The sequence below is a fragment of the Sinohyriopsis cumingii genome, chromosome 8, assembly GCF_028554795.1.
Source record: "Sinohyriopsis cumingii isolate HCF-2022 chromosome 8, ASM2855479v2, whole genome shotgun sequence".
Classification (NCBI taxonomy): domain Eukaryota; kingdom Metazoa; phylum Mollusca; class Bivalvia; order Unionida; family Unionidae; genus Sinohyriopsis; species Sinohyriopsis cumingii.
In genome coordinates this window covers 96,382,440-96,404,785 of record NC_142968.1, presented here as the reverse complement: position 1 = coordinate 96,404,785, position 22,346 = coordinate 96,382,440, and the positions used below count along the sequence as shown (strand labels likewise).

Genomic DNA, 22,346 nt, shown 5'->3' with positions numbered 1-22,346 from the left:
TGTGACCCTTTACAAAAACAAGGGCGACTGCAGTGACTGTAACAATTACAGAGGGATCTCACTCCAGAGCATCATTGGCAAAGTGTATGTCCGTATCATCCTCAACAGGTTTTAGCTGCTGGTGGATACGGAATATCAGTGCAGCTTCAGAGCAGGCAGATCAACAACAGACATGATCTTCTCCCTCCAACAACTCCAAGAGAATAGCAGTGAGCAAGGTCAGCAACTCTACATGTTCTCAGTAAGATTGGTTGCCCCCAAAACTCATCAGCATGATAATCCCTTTCTATGCCGATATGAAGGGAAAGTCCTCTATGATGGATCCTCCTCAGACTCATTCCCCATCAACAGCAGCATGAAGCATGGCTGCGTGCTGGCGCAAACCCATTTTTTTAAAATTCTTCTTCTCCCTGCTCCTTTCCTATGCCTTTGACTCATCTACTGATGGCATATAGCTGCACACCAGGTCCAACGGGAAGCTGTTCAACCTGGCAGGACTGCGCTCAAAGACCAAAGTGAGGTTGGTGCTCATTAGGCAGATGCTCTTTGCAGATGATGCACCTCTTGTGACCCACACCAAGGATGCCCTCCAGAGACTGTGAGAACATTTTGCTGATGCCTGGAACCAGTTCAGGTTCACTATCAGTCTGAACAAGACAAACATCAGTGTGCAAGATTCCACCACTGCCCCTTCCATCAAAATCGACGGTGTCAGTCAAGAACTTTACTTACCTGGAGTCAACCATTAGCAACACTCTCACTCGATGTAGAGCTGAACAGAAGGCTTGGAAAGGCCAACACTAACAGGGCACGACTAACAAAGAGGGTGTGGGAACACAACATGCTGACAGAGCACACCAAGATCCAAGTCTACCAAGCTAGCATTCTCAGCACCCTCCCATATGGAATTAAGACCTGAAGCACCTATATGAGGCAAAAGCATTGGCTCAACTCTATCTATATATGGTGCCTAAAACGCATCCTGAAAATCAGCTGGCAAGACCATAACACACAAAGCAAGATCCTGCAGCATGCAAGTATCCCAGCATGTACTCCCTGCTGAGCAAATGTCGCCATCAATGGCTGGGACATGTCCGATACATGGAGGATGGAGGCTGAAAAAAGACATCATATATGGACAGCTGGACACTGGCACCAGAAGAGCAGGCCATCCCTCACCCCGTTTCAAGGATGTGTGCAAGAGGGACATGAAAGCATGCGACATTTGACCCAATGGTTTGGATGTGCAGGCCGAGGACCAAGGTACATGGAGACACACTGTCCATAAGGACATATCAGTTGCTGATGTGAGGAGAGGCCAGCTGGCAGCAGAGAAACATGAGAGAAAGAAGAGCACTGCAGCAACTATAGCAACTCAGACTTCCCAGTACATCTGTACCAACTGCAATAGGGACTGTCACTCATGCATAGACCTGCACAGCCACAGCAGACATTTCCAAAACCCAAGACAGACAACACTCCAAGGGCACTTTTCACATGATCTCTCAGGACTGAGCCGCCAATGATGACGATTTAGGCAATTACCTTTGAACATTTTCTATTAAAATAATTAGTCAAATTATATCAAGGGAGGTTACCAGTCTGACTCTCATTTATAGACTCTAAGTTATAACCCTTACAAATCCAGATTGGGATTTCAAAGCTAAAAGGACAACTGAACTAAATATAGAATGTGGCTTATTATCCGATATAAACAACTGCTAGTAACAATCTAAAAGTCATATCATCGTCTCTGTGAGACGTAAAACTATACCATCATTTGTACAACAAGAAATATTTCAAAAATGAAAAATCATCATTTTAAACAGAAAAACTTGTTGTATAGAAAATAAGTACATATTGCAAATGTTCTTAAAGAAAACCTTATCCAAGCAAAATACAAAATGTTGGAATTGTTCGTTATAGAAAATACATTCAAGATAAAATTTTTTTTATCAACTTTAGATTGTAGAGAAAACATCACATCTTTCCCAGATTCCATTGATGCCTGAACAATATTATCAGACCCCCTCCATCCAAATAACACCATATCCCCAATAGTTCTAATTCAAAGAAACAAGAGTCCCTTGAATGAAATAATACCCCACACGCCAGAAAGAATTTCCCATGAATGCAAGATTACTGTTTCTTTCTGCTGAGAACTAAAACCATCTCTGATATCCTTGAGGAACTCAAATATGTACCAGTATACCAAATTTGAAGAAAAAAATTATTTTCTTACATGTTCTCAAGTTGACTTTAAGTACAGCATAACATCCTCTATCATGACCATTGACCTTGAACCTGACATCACAGACAAAAAATCATTTGATTTGTTTCATACAATTTCAAAATACACCTATGTGCTCAATTTGCTTAAACCTATCATGAATTATTTTTTATGGAAGAAAGAAAAACAAACAAAAACCAAATGGTTGTTTTACTCATATCATAATGGGTATTCAATATACATGTCAACAAATAGGGGTTGATAAAAATCCATTCATACTTGTCTGTGTTATCTTGCTCACATACCAATAATATAGAAAGCAACAACCAACCTTAGTCAACACAATGAAAATCAATGTCAGAGTGCTGAAAATCAATTAGTTTTTTGGAATGTAACTAAATACAAAGTCAAACTTTACATGAGTTACATACAAGTCACTATGTTTAGAACTTGAATGAAGTTAAAAAATGCTAGCAATGATCTTTGAATCTACTCCAAAGTCAATAATAATACATGTAATAATGACGACTTTAAAGAGGGTGACACATATACCTGCAAGGAATTAATCATCCCTGTGGCCCTCCATTATATACATATTCACATTCAGAGCTCTTGGTTACACAAACAATAAAGAAAGGCACATACCATTCATGATTCTTTCTATGTAACAAAAATAACAGAAAATAACTTCATACTAGAAAAGTAAGAAAAACCCCATTAATAAACTGTTTTTATCAGAACATAGTAAACATAAGATTTCATAATAAAATGCTCCAACTAGTTACATTGTGTTTTGATATGGTTAGCTAAAATTGATCTTAAAAATGGAGAGTATTTTTTTTTAGCAGAGTCATAATTGGGGGCATAACATTTAAAAGTATGTATGAAAGTTTACAATTTCTCAAAAATATTCATTCACATGTGGTAATATTTGAATATGTTTTATCGCATATGGGTTGTTTTCTACATTATCAAGGATGAGTGTGCAAGCTCTTTTTTGAAAACTGAATTATTTGCAAATATTCTAACATCATAAGTGTTTCCCCAAATAACATTACAGGAGTCAAGATATGATTGTATATTATGTTTGTAATACTGGCCACAGTGGATGTGCAATCTGTACCTTTTTAATTTAGGACAAACAAGACATCATCAGAAGTCTTCTGGTGAAACTCCACTGCTGACAAGACCATGCAATCAGTAATAATAATAAAATTTTTAAAGATGGTTTTTTGTGGCCATTATAAATGGAGGTCAGATTGGCATAATTTCCATTTCTGACCAGCCTGACATTAAAGTCTTCTGGTAAAATCCTTGAATGTCAATATTATGTTCCATTCATAAGCAGCAATAATGAGATTTTCAATATCACTGCCAAGGTGGCCATATTGGATATCCCATCAGCACCATTTTCATCTATGATTAACTGAATCATCATAAGAAACCTTAAAGTGAAAACCACATGTAGATATGGCCAATTTTAAGATGGCTGCTGAGACTCATCTCCAAATTGTAACAAAAATCAATGGTAATACAAAAAGTTTGAGGACCATAAGGAAAATCTGATGGCCCATGTAACTCTTAATTGTGCACTTTGAGAAAGAACAATTTAGATATAAATAAATTGACCATACAGGAGTCATAATTCATGTAACCCTAGATAATTTAAAATCTACTGTATTCTCTGTAATAGTTTAAGATATACTAACTTTATAACAGTACAAGATCTAACTTACTCCTAGTAACAGTTTTAGATCTACTGTTCTCTCTGTAATAGTGCAAGACCTTAACTGTACTCTGTACGAGTTAAGAACTAATGTATTCTAATAGGTTAAGTTCTATAGTAATCCTTGTACTAATGTAAGATCTAATGTACTCTCTGTAATAGTGTAGTGTTACATCTACTGTACTATCTGTAATAGTGTTAAGATCTACTGTACTCTCTGTAATAGTGTAAGATCTAATGTACTCTCTGTAACACTGTAGTGTTACATCTACTGTACTATCTGTAATAGTGTTAATATATACTGTACTCTCTGTAATAGTGTAAGATCTAATGTACTCTCTGTAACACTGTAGTGTTACATCTACTGTACTATCTGTAATAGTGTTAATATCTACTGTACTCTCTGTAATAGTGTAAGATCTAATGTACTCTCTGTAACACTGTAGTGTTACATCTACTGTACTATCTGTAATAGTGTTAATATCTACTGTACTCTCTGTAATAGTGTAAGATCTAATGTACTCTCTGTAACAGTGTTACATCTACTGTACTCTCTGTAACAGTGTAAGCTCTAATGTACTATCTGTAACAGTGTTAATATCTGCTGTACTCTTGTATTAGTGTTACATCTACTGTACTCTCTGTAATAGTGTTACATCTACTGTACTCTGTAATAGTGTTGCATCTACTGTACTCTGTAATAGTATTAATATCTTCTGTACTCTCTGTAATAGTGTTAATATCTGCTGTACTCTTGTAATAGTGTTACATCTACTGTACTCTTGTAATAGTGTTACATCTACTGTACTCTGTAATAGTGTTGCATCTACTGTACTCTGTAATAGTGTAAGCTCTAATGTACTCTCTGTAACAGTGTTAACATCTGCTGTACTCTTGTAATAGTGTTACATCTACTGTACTCTCTGTAATAGTGTTGCATCTACTGTACTCTGTAATAGTATTAATATCTTCTGTACTCTCTGTAATAGTATTAATATCTGTTGTACTCTCTGTAATACTGTAGTGTTACATCTACTGAACTCTCTGTAATAGTGTTAAGGTCTATGGTACGCTCTGTACTAGAATAAGACCTATTATATTGTAAACCTTTAATACAGTATTTTTCATATTCCACAAATAATTATAAGCAGATCAGAAATGTGTTAAAGGAACATGGATGGTCCACCAAAGCCCCTGAAGGTAAAACACAAGGTTTAACCAAATTCTGATGGGAAAACAAGGTTAAAGTATATGAACTACCAATACTGTGGTGGGGAATACAAATATTATTATTTTCTTTGGTACCTAAAGACAAAACATAATAACAAGTTACTCATTATGGATAATGAAAAATAAAAATTCTGAGGGTATAATTATTACCAATAATACATTTTCCCAAATGTCTTACTGCTTCTCTTGCTTGATAACCAATTTTTAAAAAATCATTGATTTAACATATTCATTTCTTTATTACATGTACTATATCTGGGTGTCAGTTTAAATTCCAATTCTTTTAGCCTAAACATATACATATAATAGTGTAATACCAGTAACTCATTAAATTCCTTGACAGAAAATGACATGGGAAGATATGTCTAAAGAGCCTATTAGCATTTATACAATCAACACCCAGTAATTTAAGATGAGTTACTATCTAGTCAATATTATCTGTCACATATTTTAGGATATCAAGTGCTTATACAAAGATAAGGACCTACCATAGTCATAAAACTAGTGTAAACCATATCCCTAAATTGGACTGTATTCAAACGTGTTGCAACTGTAATAAAATTAAGAAGGTCCCATGATGTCAGGATACCATGATTATTGTAATAAGGGATTAGAACAGTGGTAGTCCCACATTTTAACGTTATCCATGGGAGTGATAGTAAATACCACCTTACCTAATGCTGTACTGATTACTCCAGAAACAGCAGATCTGGGTCTGTGCATTTCACAGTTGGACTTTATGTATATGCCAGTAGATATGTAATCAAGGCCCAGTTGACCATGTTGTACAAAATAGTGAACAATCTAGTGGACATACCAGCAGACATTTTACCTGACCCTAGCATATAGCCAAACTAGGGCAAACCACAGGAGTAATTAAGTTCCAGGTAAAGTCAGCATCAATAAATTGTTTCAAGTTCAGCTTCATCCCATGTACAATAAGTTCTTTGAATTACCATCAATATTTGCAGACTTGGTATCTCACATGCAGGAGCTTTCCAAAATCACATTCTAATGAACTAGTCAGCTACAAGTAAGACCTAGTGGGCTAGCTTATATAATGCCGGTTGAGGTTATTTATCCCATTGCCACTAGGGTAACCAGATTGGTACGAAGGGACAAAAATGTACACTGACATTCTTTTACTTATTTCTGTGTTTCATATCATTACTTTTCCATCTTTACATTATCTTTGACCATGAACCACTCGTTGCTTAAATCGTCAAGTGTCACTGCATCAACAGATTTATAGATACAGATGTACTTCGGTCAACATGAGAATCACTGTTACATGATCATCATAGTTGGACTTTACACAGGTCTCTCCTCAATTAAACGTACATGTATTTACACTTCTTTTTTTTCAAGTCCAGATATTTACAAAATAATTTACAATGCCATTCTGAATGACATCAGCTATTAAAATACAATGAAAATTCATTTTTCAGTATCTGAAATAAACCATTAAAAAATCTATTACTAACAGCATGAATACAAATTCACATTAAATATTAAATTAGAGGTAACCCACATGGAACTGTGAAATGGTGACTGAATTTTGTTAGAGCTTGATTGGTTTATAAGTACTTTCGACACATTTTCACACCAAGGAAATGGGAACTAAGTATTTACCTAAAGGCAAACCAAGGCAGATGACCAAGGCTGGCCTTGGTGGGCAGCAAACCTGAGACCTTAAATTACAAATCCAATAATATCGAAAAACAAATGATTACGTTCTCTATACCTCTTATTTGTAATAATATTTTTTGTTCTTGATAATATCATTATTCGTATATAATAACACCTTCCAGGTTTATTTAAATTTTTCCACAAGCTCTATTTCAAGTCATTCAGCCATGCCTTTAAGAGACACATATTCTTCCAGGTTCCAGAAGTGGTAAGGTCGGTGTTACAAACACTTGCTTTAATTTTGCTGTAATGTTGAATATTCTTAATACAAAAAGTTAAGAGTGCAGAAAAGTTTGTAATTTATATAGAATCTGTATTCACTACACAAATAAAACATCTGCTCTCATATTACACTAATTTATCTGCCTCAATGTTCTATGTAATATTTTAAAATCTTAATCCATTACAATTAAAATGAGAGTTATTATACATTTATGTACATGTGAACAGTTTGGAATTTCTGTAATGCATGTATTAAGGTTTGATTCCCATTCTTATAAGCAAAAAAAAATAAATTTTACTTTTGTTTGAGAAGAGTCAAGTGTTCTTCAATTTGAGCCAAAATATGCTATCCAGCACTCTCTCATAATAACGCTGTTCATCCATGAGTGCCACAGAGTATTACTGCCTCGTAGTGTGAGTGCCCTGTGAAGTCCATCCATGAGTGCCACAGAGTATTACTGCCTTGTAGTGTGAGTGCCCTGTGAAGTCCATCCATGAGTGCCATAGAGTATTACTGCCTTGTAGTGTGAGTACCCTGTGAAGTCCATCCATGAATGCCATGGAGTATTACTGCCTCATAGTGTGAGTGCCTTGTGAAGTCCATCCATGAATGCCATAGAGTATTACTGCCTCGTAGTGCGAGTGCCCTGTTATGTCCATTAATGTGTGCCATAGAGTATTACTGCGTTATAGTATGAATGCCCAGTTATGAAGTACATCATACTTATAATTTTACTCCTACATAATACTGCTCCAGTGGCCTAGTGGTTAGAGCATCAAACTTGGTTGCAAGAGGTCGAGGGTTCGATCCCCGATCAATTCATAGCAAAGACTTACAAAAATGGTACTAAAAGCTGCCTCACTTGGCGCTCAGCATTAAGAGGTTAGTATTAGGACTGGACGGACTGGTGTCAGGATAATGTGACTGGGTGGGACATCATGCTACATGTCTGCAGCATGATGTCCCAGTGCTAGACATTACTATAAACTACCACACTGCAGACATCATAGCGATATGACTGAATTTGTTTAAAAGCTACATTAAAAATCCAAATCACACATACACTCCTACATAATAAAATAGGATCCATTGTCCACATTATGACAGGAAGACCCTATAGTGAGGGAGTGGTGTATACAGTTTAATAACAAAGATTCCTACAGCCAAGAAAGCAAATTCCTTCTTGATATAAAATTATATCCATTTCTGCTTCAAAGACCCCAAATGTTAAATCAGACAAATTTCTAATCTTGAAACCGCAAGAGAGCATCTAAATCTTTAAAATGCCCAGAGATTAACGTATATGCACATATATGTGCATGTGTGTATGAGCAGAACTTGGTGTATGTTTGTGCAGGTGTGTATGCACAGAACTTAATGTATATGTGTGCACATATGTATGTACAAGTCTGGTGTATATGTCTGCATGTCAAATGCTCTAAGCATGGTTTATGTGTGCACATGTCAAATGCACAGCGTTTAGCAGATGTGTGTACATTGTGTTGTTGTTGTTGTAGGGTTTAACACCATTTTTCAGCACACAATAGGCTATACATGGTGGCCAGTATTAATGGTGGAGGAAGAACCCAGGAAAACCCCAGAAAGAACCACTGACTCACATGAAGCTACTGGCAAGCTTTCTCACATACCCACATTGGCCAAATCTAATACTTGAACCCACACAGACAGAGGTGAGATGGCAGTGATCCATAACGGCGAGTGCTTTAGACCACTTGGCCACTCGCGTTCCCTGTGTTTTCTAAGTTTTTTAAGTGTAAGCAATTTTTAGCAATATGACAAAACATATTTAATAGACAAATATGACAATATGTAAAATATAATACACACATCAGATAAATAACAGGTCATACATAATACAAATAGCATTCCCTTCCTTGTCATCAAATGATAAATGAAGATTGCCAGGGTGAGTTTAATACCAGGGATATAGCTAAATGCCCTGCTGTATCCAATAAATCCCATTTAAACATGTAACTTGACAAATCACCTAATTTTGCAAAAACTAGATAAATGATGGTATTAAGTTTAAGCAGAATTGCTGAGCAAACACTTGAAAATGTTTTAATTGCACCTACCCCAAATATGCTCCTGTATGCTTTAAATCCTGTCTAAATTTGGAATATTTAATATCTGTGAAAAATCTCACATAACTATTAAAACTAAAGCCTCACTGTTCTAAAGTGATAAAGGCCACACAGATCCATGCTTGTATTAGCTTAGCTTATTGTCAACATAGACTTTTACCTTTCCAATACAGGCAGGCCATACAGGCCGATGTACAAGTTCTCCTAAAGCATGTATATCACAGGTAGGTCACCTAGCTCTTCCAGAGCAATACTTTTACAGTATTTTTTCTATGGGTCATCACTGTAAAATTTATTTAAAGCAGCAATTCCATTGAATACTGAGAAAGTGCAATATGTTTTACGAGAGAGGTTTGTTTGGATTTGTAGGGTTTAATGCCATTTTCAACAAATGATATTTGGTAGTCAGTATAATTTGGTGGAGGAAAAAGATGGGCAGACTACATGAATAAACTGCTGACCCATGGAAACCTGCTGGCAAGCATGTTCAGCTAAGACACCCTTGAATAGAGGTGAGATGTGTGAGTGACCAGTAAAGGCAAGTGCCTGAAAGACCAATTGGTCACAAAGAATCCCAAGAACAGTCCTGGATAGATTTATCAGTAATGGTCAAACATAAGATTTCTTTTAAAACTATTTCAGTCATTCACACCTGAAAACACACTTATTATTCCAATACATTCATACTGTATGATTTATGACTTATAATTAAAATCATTACCCTTATGACAGTTGGTGACACAGGCATCAACTACCCCTCCTATATATGTGGAAGTCACAATTTATCATAAGAACAAAGATCTCTCTACACTGGAGATTACTGCTGGCTGGATTACTGAAAGGCTATGAACTAAACAGTCATCTTTTTAAAATTTAACAAATTAAATCTACGTTCACTAAACATACAGCCACTTTCATCAATGTATTGGTAAAGAAAAGGAAAACTTGCATAAGGACAACTGTTTAAATGAATTATAAAATACTTCCATTGCATGAGTCAAATATCCATTTGTTTTGATTTTTTTCTAATTTTAACAGGTCACAAAACACATCAAATGTCTATTATGTTAAAAATTATCTCACCTATAATCATCACCCTTCATCTACTAATGGAATCTTTCACCCTGCTCGTTTTTATTTGTGGCTTTAATTTCTCCTTTATAAGTGAAAAAGCAAAATTTGAAATGAAGGAATACTTTTTTCAATTTTATTCCTGAACACTGAAACTAGAGGACTAATTTTTCATCATTCTCTCTCTTCCCGATATCATCAAAAACAAACAAAAAAGCACTATAACACATAGGGCTTTACTTGTGGCCTAGATTATATGTTTGACCTAGATTATATGTTGAAATCCATGATTCCTTAATCCCTAAGTCGATGTGTCTTCCATTTTTCAATGAGTTTTTAAGGACTTCAAAAAATTCTCAAGTTGTATTTAATTTTATGGAAATCAAACCTTCTCCATTTTACTTTAACTATTGTTATTGTGTATCATATGATCCAAACAATTGATGCCATTTTATTTATTCATTATTTTTGGACAATATGTCAACAATAAAAATTCTCAATTTAAAAAGTTATAGATTTTATTCAGTTTAATTATTGGACTCCATGATATAAATGCAAGAAGATTTTTAATAAATTCATGAGCTGTTCAGGGATAAAAAAAACTTTTCAAACCTGAATCAATTTTCAGGAGAACCTCTCAAATTTAAGTATCTATTAAAGGTTGTATGAACTATGTAACTCTGTTGAGAATGTGCTGTGATGATCTGATCACACTAAACATGCTTTAAACAAAATTAAAAATAGTCAATTTGGCAAAGCTCTTGATAATACTTTTTGGATGGACACAGAACACTGTATATACTCACTTAAGAATCCAGTCCATCCAGCTTCAAATGACACTGTGCCAACAGATCAAGGTCTGTCTTAATTGTTCTACTGATTACCCCTAGCAAACTGTTGAGACTCAGATCAGCTTGTGCACTATGCAATGGCTGAGCTCAGGGTACAAGCAGTTTGCAGTTGGATTTGACTTATAGGTGAGTATACACAGTAATCACTGGATAATAATGTCTCTGCATGATTTTTCCTTAACATATTAACCCAAAAATAGTCTTGTTTTTTTTAAAAAATATTTGTTTTGCAAGCTGTGAAATCAAATACAAGTCAAGGAAGGTAATGCAATCTTTAATACTGGACAATGTAACACTTCATTTATTTAGTATTAAATTATATTCATACCACAGGACAACTTGTCTGATATGATTTCTTCACTGCCTAAACATTCACAAGTTTATTTTTTCATGCATGAACTCACTAAAACGCTTCCTGTTACTATTCTTGTGCAAATAATTTCATACAGGTATCATAATGTTTTTGAATGGTGCTACTTTGTCAAGCACGTTTTAGCATGTGACTGAGTTCTCTGTAATTTTCATGAAAATCCCCCTTTTCTACACTCCAACAGTATCGCTCCATCTAAGTATTTCCAAAAAATTAGTTTGCTTTAGACAATGAGTCTGTGTCAGTATATAATAAGGAGAAAAAGTCCAGCTAAATTTTCTGAAATGATGGACTAAGAACCAGGCTACTCAGCAACACAGGGCACAAGCTACCGTGGTGTGTCCAGGGGCATCACAAGGGATAAGCTACCATGGTGTGTTCCAGGGCATCAAAAGGGACAAATGACTGTGGTGTGTCCCTGGGCATCATATGGGACAAGCTATCATGGTGTGTCCCTGGGCATCAAAAGGGACATGCTATTGTGGTGTGTCCGTCTGGGCATCAGAAGAGACAAGCTATTGTGGTGTGTCCCTAGGCATCACAATGAACAAGCTGCATTAGTATGTCCCAGGGCATCAAAAGAGACAAACTATCCTGGTGTGTCCCTGAGCATCACAAGGGACAAACTTCTGTGGTATGTCCCTGGGCATCAGAAAGGACAAGCTATTGTGTTGTGTCCCTGGGCAAGGCACATACTTTACTCAAACTGCCTCAGCATTACTTGTGTTGCTGTGCTTTAAAACAATAAACCCACAAAATCACAACTTCGGAAACATTGACTATGTTGGTCAAGATCCTGGGATTATCACAGGAGAGATATGGTATCTACTTACAATGTCATATTAAATGTCAAGATCAATTTTTTGGATCAATTTCATTGTAATTGCGCTCATACCAGTAGACACTTGATTACAATAAACAGAATGCAGATCTAAAACTAGGATCCTGATACCATTTTAAAGTCCCAACAGAAGTTGTTTACACATATTTATACACTTTTAAATTCAACAATAAAATCTAGTTTCATATAGGGAAATGACTTTTCAAGATCTTTATTAGTCATCTTGAATTATCATAAAACATTCCTTTGGCAGGTGTAGTTTTATACCACTAATGCATAAACTTCTAGAATGAGAGTAGCACAGCATGTTTCTCAGATGCATGTCAATATTTACACATACCCTTGGGGCCCCGAGTGGCCAAGTGGTCTAAAGTGCTCTCCGTTACGGATCACTGCCATCTCACCTCTGTCTGCATCAGTTCGAATCTAGGATTTGTCTAATGTGGGTATGTGAGAAAGCTTGCCAGTAGCTTCTTGTGGGTCAGTGGTTCTTCCTGGGGCTTTCCAGGGTTCTTCCTCCACCATTAATACTGGCCGCCATGCATAGCCTTCGTGTGCTGAAAAATGGCATTAAACCCCACAACAACAACCTACCCTTCTTTGCTTAAGTTTTTCAAAGTGTCAAGGGCCATATCCTGATCTGCAATTGCATAATGTGCCACTCTTAGATGCATGTCTATGTCTAGACTGTACTTAACCCTTATTTGCTTATGCATAACAGACATCTGAAAGTATAGATCCCGATCAATCACTGCATGATGTGCCACTCAGAGGAATGTTTACCTTATAAATAATCAAAAGCTTGAAACCAACACATATCTGCTAGTGACTTATTTGAGGGTGGATCTGACTGTACATCTGCGCAACTGGGTCATACATTTGTAAACATGTCTTAAAGGTATTTCTGTGACTTACAATACTAGTATCTCATCGAATGCTACATTAAACTTTGCTTATTTATTATTATCTTTGTATACCTAGTGGCATTTGTCTTATAAAAAGGGGAATATATACATATATATGTATGTATGTATGTATTTATGTATGTATGTAGTATAATGAAATGTTACAGAAATGCAAACATATACTAAATATTATTACTCCAGATTCAAAGTTCTTGCATAATCCATTATCAAGCTCTTGTTCTGCACCTCTCCTCCCCCTTCCTATAAAAAAACCCATACACAAAATAAAAAAGCCAGACAAGTGTCATGTCATGGGTGTAACTTATGTATCCCATTACAAACATTGTGGAATGCACAGGTACTACCATTACATTACATAAAGAGGTTTGTGTATTTTAGGTGAACTTTAATTACATCTACCAATTTTTGCTTTCTAGCTAAAGTTCATAAAGACCATATTATCATGGTTATGCTATACTTAAACTCATTTCCCATAGAGTTGGTAACAATGTGACAATATTTACATTAAATTGCTACTTTTGCAGTATCTCCCAGTATATAAAACATATATACATCAGTGATGGTAAATACTTTTCTTTACCTGTATAATCAAAAAATAACAAAACATATTCATTATTCTGACAAGCTGATTAGTTTTGGGTGACATAAACACTGGATGTAATCAAGATCTATTAAAATCAAATAATAGAGACATTTATTAATAACTAGCAAGTCTGTTAAAATGCCATACCTAGGATAATTATTTTGGTTGTTTTTTTTTTTGTTATAGTTTGGAAACTATCCAACTATGTAACAGCCTCTCCTTTTCAAGCCATAACAGAACAATTACCTCACCTGGCAGAAAGGCCAAGTGAGCTTATGGTATGTACCTATGTCTTTCTGTCAATAATCTATGTCACCACTCTAGAGGTCATATTTCTAATCTGATCAAACTTCGAATATGGGTACGATAATGAGCAAGATTCACATATGTTAAAGAGGTTATCTTGCATCTGGTTGGCTGGGTTTGTTACCGCTCTTGGACAATGTTTCTGATCCATTTTTGATTCAACTTTGAATAGTGGCTTCATCAAAATCTCACAAATACATTTGCTAATGAGAAGGACACAGAGCCATGCCTATTAATGAAGCTGATCTTGCATCTGATTGACCAAGTCTGTCAATACTTGAGCGACTTTTTCTGACCCAATTTTTATCAAATTTGGAAATATGGCTTACATCATCAATGTATCCTGAGAGTTCCTTACCATTCTAGAAACCAATTTGCTGATATGATTTTGATTAAAATTTGTATATTTGAATACCATCAAGTTCTCAAATGAGAATGATTACGAGTGAAATCACACATAGTAATGACAGGAATTACATCTAACTGACTGAACTTATCAACACTTATATTTCTCAACAAACTCGTGAAATAATCTTATATCAAGGCATTTGATGACTTTAATAAAGTGCAAGGTTGAGGCATATTAATATGAGGTACTGCTTTATGAAATTAGCCAAGTTTGCTACCCATCTGAAGATCAAGTTTAATCACATTTGTCCCAAGGTGGCCAAAACGGCTATATCATCAAGGCCTTGGACAGTTGCTACAAAATAATTGACTAAAATGTGCACATATTAATGAAATAATCTTGCTCAGATTGTCAGAGCTTGTTACTGCTTGAGATCTTGGGACTATATTTCTCATCCAATCTCACTAAATCTGGGCAAATAGGTTTATTATCATCAATATCTTGGATGAGCTCAATTACAAGCAAGACACAATGCATACTAATTATGGTTGTATCTCTGGAAATAATTTTTTTTATCAGATTATAGTAAAATTGGTAAATCAACGTGATATTAAATTTGGGATATCATTTGGATAGATCTGCATTTTTAAAGACCTCAATAAACTTGCTGGTCAACTGTCAAGTTATGTAAACCAGGTGAGTGATACCAGTTCACCTTTTGCCTTGGTTTGCAAATACATGTACAGACAATTAAGTTAAAATTTTAATATGACTTTTGTAACACAGTTTAATTAGGTCAAAGAAGGTCATCTTTGTAAAACATCCCCTGATTATAACAGGTACTCATCCTATGTAAAACATAATTCTAATTTCAGAATATTAATTAAAGCCCATATACTTTCCTTTCACCAGCTAAATGATACATCTTTATTGAGAGTTAAACTAGACCTATCTGTTGCTTATCTTAAAAGACCTAGAACAGATATTTCATTGAGAATATCAATAAAATCCAGTTATGGAAAGTATTTACCACGTGATTTTGAAAAAGTGGCAGGGCTGGAAATTAGGTTAAAAAATCTCCAAAAAACAACAAAACAACCTAAATCAAAAACAGGACTTTCAGGAACGATAGCTACTGGCAGTAAAATCATAACATGCACATTTCACCAGCAAAAGGTTTTTAATGAGATGACTGTAAAATGCTCATTTTATTGTTTATTTCAAACAACATTTTCAATACTCTTTATCAATATCATTATCAGAATATTACCATAATTCAACATAATATCCACACTTTGTGCCTAATTTATATATTTGAGTAAATTTCTGCAGGTAAAGTAAATCTTTATAAATGCATCATAACATCAAAAATAGTTTGAAACTCTCTACTCTTTAGATTCATTCTCTCTCTCACTCTCTCTCCCTCCCTCCCTCTCTCTCTCTCTCTCAATACAGCCACACCCAATAGAAAACATATAAGTGTTTGGAAACTCTCCCCCCCCCCAATATAGTCACACCCAATAGCAAGCATATAAGATTCATGTTCGATACTTAATTACCTTTCAAAGCTGTCTTTTTGACACAACAGGCATGCATGATGGTCGATTATGCTAAAATCAAAGTTTTCTAGTCTTTATCACAAGTGTATATATTATAGATCTCTTGAAGGAGAATGGGTCTGGCTCATACCTTTCACATATCATGAAATGTCACCAAAGGTCAAATCTGACAGGTAGTGCAAAGGTGCCAGGTAAAATAAAGTGATAAATGCATTATTACTGTATAACTGCTTTTTGAATTAAACCTGCACTGATTTTTGTAAAATAAAAATTTAGACGTTAAGGATAGAGTAATATTCTTCTTCTGTCCATCTTTACTTTCATCAGCTGTTATGGTTCTTTATGCAGTTTATTCTACATTAGTAAGACATGAATTATCCAACAAAATGGAGTGATACATTTCATTATAAACTTTAACCAGGTGACATTTTTGTCTGTGTTCCCAAAGGCTCAAGAAACTGGATGACAGGTCAAATGTTTAATAGCATAAAGTGTAGGAAAATTGCTGAATAACATTTGACAAAAATCTATATATACAACATGGCAAGTCAGTTCTACATTCCTTACAAAATTTGTACTATAGCGTCTTAGCAATGACTTTCTACTTTTTGATCATTGTTCCACCCAGATTCATTGTTGTGGCAAACATTCCATCATGTGTTAAGGTCCAGAGTGTTTATGCAATTAACCTGCTTTGGTACCATACTTAAGTACACCACACAGCTTTCAAAGGAATACCACACATGTTATCATACATTACTGGAATTCAAGGAATTAAACTAATCCAACTGACACTTCAATACACTCAGATTTTCAGCATCTCATCTGTTTTAATTTTGTTAGAACAGATTTAAGCTACTGTGATAAGGGATGTGGTAGTCAATTTACTGAACACAAGTCAGTTCTTAAATTAAACTTAATATAGAAAAGTTGGGCATTCAAATACCTTAAATTATTTCATTGCAACACAGTGCAAAACAAATTTCAACACTGTAGGCATTTATATAAACCCAATTCATTTAACTGAATTTACTGACATGGCAAACATACTGTATGTAATATGTAATAAAACAAAATCTAACTGCCCATCAAGTAGATGAACTTTTGGATAATAAAAAATACTGTGTAAAATAGAAGAACCATTTTAATAAACATTTGTGCAGTTGTCTGAGCATGCAAGAATGAAGATCATTTCCAGTTTTTTTCAATCTATCAGTAATGAACTTAGGTACATATTTATCCTCTCCCCCCACCAACCCATGCAATACACTCTGCCCAGCATTAGATAGTATACTTTGCATAAAAGAAGATATACCCTATATAAATGAGATAATGACTTTGAGCAATGACAGGCCGTATATTTCCCATGTTATTCTTTTAACGGTACAAGAACATTCAAAGGGCACCCTGCCTACTTTAAAAATGATCTGAAAAGCTTGGCATACAAATAATTATCCAATTTAAATAAAATGGTTTACCATGACATTCATGTAAAATATGAGAATTTGCTCCCTTTTTTGTAGGGAGGAGGAGAAGGTTGTGTGTGACACAATTTATGAATATAATCATATATGAATTCCTGGTACATGTATATAAGAATCTTAATAGTATAATTTATGCTGGTGTAATTAAAGAATTTATTAAATAAAGGCTGACAGAAATATCAAATCTGAATTATGTTTTTTAATGTTCACTATTTTTTTAAACAATGACTAGTCATACATACATACAGACAGATGTACATACATACCTACCTACCAAACCCACCACCCACCCACCCACATATATACATACATACATACAAACACATGCTTTCCCAAGGATTTGAAATGTGTCAATGACTTTTGGGGTCAAAATTTCAAACAGTCAAAATCTAAAATATATAATAATGCACCATGTTATAATGCAATTCCTTATATAATGAAGTACTCCTAAACAAAATCATACCAATCTATAGCAACATGGACTGAAATAAAACTGTGAAACCAACTCTTATAGCTTCATTACCTTTTCAAAATACCATTATTTAACAAAGTTTTGATAGTACCAGCTATATCACAGTATAGTATAGTATGCTGTTCTCAATATATCATGGTTCCATATCATAGTTTTCAGTATAATGAAGCTGGTGGACCCTGACCACCCTGTTATAATGAGGGACAGCTGTATAATATGATCGTACATGTGAATTAGGGAATGCTACTTCTGTTATATGTGACATGAGTTCATATCTGCAAGATTTCTCCTCTCATCTTTCTTTACTTTTTTTTATATCATTCTGTATCCAAACATACAATATGGGATCCAGAGATAAACACCTTCCTCATTGCTTTGGATATAGGTACCAATTTTTAACTGGGATTACACCTTGCTTTACAAAAGTAGAGTTCTAAAAATGTAAAAATTGCAAGAATACTTTAAGATAAATAATACCCTACCAAGTAATGTAAACATAAGTACTACAAGATAAAATATAAAGGCATTATATATATATATATATATATATATATATATATATATATATATATATATATATATATATATATATATAGTGTGTGTGTGTGTATGCATTATCATTGACTTACAAGATGTATTCATTTTTTGTTACAAGGACATAGGATTTCTTGCTTCCAAAAGTAATGTTGTATAAAGTTGCTTTATACCAATACATGTAGCAACACTACAACTAGAGAAGAGATATGATACAACAACTATAACAAAACTTTATAAAATCCCACTTTTTTGTCCATACTGTTCTATGCTGCCAACTTTTAAGAAAAGTTCTTGACAAAAGAACATCATAATTTCTAACGTAACATATCCTTACATATGAGATTTATTTGAGATAGCATTTTGTTGTGTTCTTTTGATGATTAGGTTTACCTTGCTGATAACAGGATTCTATTACTTCACAAATTAAAAACCACAATATTAATGCTAGCTAATTATGATTATTTGATACAAGTAGGTGGAAACATTAAGAAAAAACTGTACAAATTTAGGTTTTTTTCTTATAAAATATGTGTAACGTATTTTGTATCCATTAATATCTTTATTCCACTGTAAAATAAAACTTTGAAAATGTATGCACTCACTTATATTGTCAAATCCAACTGTAAATTACACAAACCAAAATCTAATGGTTCATAATATGTAGACATATCTGGGTCTATGCCATTTGTTAACAATTATTAGTGGAACAATCAACAATAACCCTGATCTACTGACACATTATGCGATGATATATTAGGGTCTATGTTGCTTGCAGGTGGACTCAACTTATAAGCATGAATATAAGGTAACTGAAACATCAGTCAAGTACTTTTTGTCTCTCAAATTAACTAATGCATCTGGCTGTGAAAGATTATCTTGTCTGCCACCTAAAAAAATGTTGAAATAAAGAAACACTCCAACTAAAATTATTTTACCCCACAGCAGTTTGAGTTTTAAAGTTCTTCTACTATGTACTCAAAGCATTGTGTACTAATCTCCTTGCATCAGGACTGGCCAGGCCTTTATAAAAAGGGTAACTTATAGCTAACTCAGGTAACTCAGGCAGACCAAAATATGAAAGATGGAAGAAGAGTAAAATCGAATTGCCAAGAGTGCATGTGTGTGTGATTTGGATTTTTAATGTAGCTTTAAAAATTCTTTGGTCAAAGCGCTTTGATGTCTGCAGTGTGACAGTTTATAGTGATGTCTAGCATTGGGGCATCATGCTGCAGACATGTAGCATGATGTCCAACCCAGTCACATTATCCTGACACCAGGCTGACCTGAGTCCTAACACTAACCTCTTAATGCTGAGCACCAAGCGAGGCAGCTGTCAGTACCATTTTTGTAGTCTTTGATACGACTCGGCTGGGGATCGAACCTGCAACCTCCTGCATCCGAGGCAGATGCTTTAACTACTAGGCCACCGGAGCGGTCAAATTGCCAAGAGAAAGCATAAGCAGTTCTAAAATTATAAATATACATGTATAAAGATGAAAACAAAGATATAATGCTTTTGGTTGTTTTTTTTTTACATTTACAAATCAAATAAAACACTTGACCTCAACTTTCAAGATAAAATTAAATCTGAAATGTGCAGATTTATATTTAACCTGAAATCAGAATGCATCTGGTACCATTAACAGTGGTCACTGATCACACTGTGCAGGTGAACACAACATATACAATTATATTAACAAAAGTAATGTATGACTCAAGTACATAATCCTTTATGAGCTGGTGACCAGTGATTCAGGATTATGAAAAACGTGCATATACTCAAGATTTTGATTATTCTTATCGCATTATGTCATAAATATAATACTAACTACAGAATTCCAGTATCTTTTGTATTACATCTGTGCAATGTACAGCATTCCCTCATTACAATGTAGTCCATGGAAGTCAAAGAGAGAGAGAGAGAGAGAGAGAGAGAGAGAGAGAGAAAATGTGTCCAGTTCATAATGCCTTATGTTCTGCAAGTTTCTTACTCTATGATCTTGCCACAGTATGTATATCGGCACGTTTATTTTAGCATTTAAGTGTACCACATTTAACCTAGCCAAAGGCAGTTTGTGAGTAAGGTTCTGAAATGTGCTGAGCTTGCAGACTCCAAGAAATTTTGGTAGAAAAAGATTGTTTCAATGCATGTCATTAATTCCATCATGTCGAGGTGATAAGTGTTAATAATCTATTCTTCTAAGATATTTTAACAGTTGTGTTTGGTAAAAAAAGACATTCAACCACCAGATTTCCTAAAAAGTATGATTAATGTAACAAGAATTTAACATCTGTAAGCTGCAGTGTTCATCTATCAATTATTTAATAATAAATGGAGACCAATACATAATGTCAGGCAAATAATTAATTGATAAAAATTAGTGTTCTCAGATCATTTTGAAATTGGCATGTCAAAGATTGTTTTGATGCATGTTGCTAATGTCAAGGTGATCAGATGAAAATTGTTAAATAACTATAAAATTTAGTGCTCTCAAATCATTCAGTTGTATGAATAAATTACAAAACCTTTATCTACCTATCCATCCATCTACCTGTCAATCTCTATATGTCTGCCTTTATGCATTCTAACCCTTTATTTATTGTCTCAACTATATAGCTATCTATGTCTTTTTGGATGACTTTAACTACTGGCAAATGATAACAAGAAAATATAAATTATTTATTTGTAAAATAAATGTCTCATATTTCATTTTACCTCAACTCAACTTTCACTGTGATATTTTGTCATAGTCTGGGGCAAGCTCATATCTCCAAAATGGTTAAGTTCAATTTTTCAGTCCGTCTGCACTGATAATACATATAATTTTGGGAACCACATAATGAAATGGGATCCATGACCAAGGTGAGATGTGGGAGTGAGCTGTAAAGGCGAGCATCTTAAAATCCACTTGGCAGCTGCATTCAAATGTCTACAAACATAACTGAATATTGTCAATTCATTTATTTTCATTGAAGTGAATTTCTGTGGTTGTCACAGTCATGCTTAAATTCATAGCTCTGGGAAAGATTCCGCTGAAGGATCAATGTCATTGTCTACCTGGTCCTTTGAAAACTAAACAATTGGTATCCCACCCCAAACCATTTTGTCCCTAAAATTACATGGGGTTGGGAAAAGAAAAGTTAATATGTAAAAAATCTAAAATACTTTTCCTGTAAGTATTATATCACATTTTATTTTGGTTCATCCCCAGATGGCAATATAACTGACTTAACATTTTTCTTACTATTATCCAATTTTACTGTGATATGACTGAAAAATTTAAAGCTAAATTAAAAATCCTAATCACACACACACACACACACACACACACACACACACACATTATTGGCGATATCATGCTGAGGAAATGTGAGCTAAATGCCTTTCCATGGACAAACAGAGGCAGCTGACACAAGATGGATTGTACAAGCATCAAACCTGCAACCCTTCAATTATTTCGTGAAATAAAAAAACAATTTTCTTTTCATCTTGTAGTTATTGACAAAATATTCAATTTCTTTTATATAATAAAATGCCAGTTTTATTAGAAAATAACTAAGGAAAGTTTCTGTCAAAATTGGAATGGTTGGCATCTCTGTATTAGTCTGTGCAGGAAGTTGTGTCAAAGAAGGACTAGTTTCTTAGAGTTCCACACTAAAATGGTTCATTACAACAAAACTTGTGGGGCCCCGAGTGGCCGAGTGGTCTAAAGCGCTCACCGTTCCGGATCACTGCTATCTCACCTCTGTCTGCGTATGTTCGAGTCCAAGGCTCGGCTAGCGTGGGTACGTGG

General features: G+C 34.7%; 1 protein-coding gene and 1 long non-coding RNA gene across 3 annotated transcripts in view; one reads left to right on the top strand and one right to left on the bottom strand.

Annotated features, from left to right (window-relative positions):
• The window catches only part of LOC149794190 (hydroxysteroid 11-beta-dehydrogenase 1-like protein A), a 138,758-nt gene that overhangs the window by 67,591 nt on the left and 48,821 nt on the right, over positions 1–22,346 (bottom strand). Inside the window, exon 1 of one of the 2 annotated variants that reach the window (XM_089968300.1) lies at positions 9,195–9,319. The exons of the other annotated variant lie outside the window; for it this stretch is intronic. The gene's annotated coding sequence lies outside the window, so the exon portion shown is untranslated. Of the gene's footprint in view, positions 1–9,194; positions 9,320–22,346 lie in introns of those variants that run through there. 2 annotated transcript variants of the gene reach the window in all.
• Positions 1–22,346, top strand: part of LOC149794191 (uncharacterized) — a 57,344-nt gene that overhangs the window by 27,991 nt on the left and 7,007 nt on the right. The window lies entirely within an intron of this gene.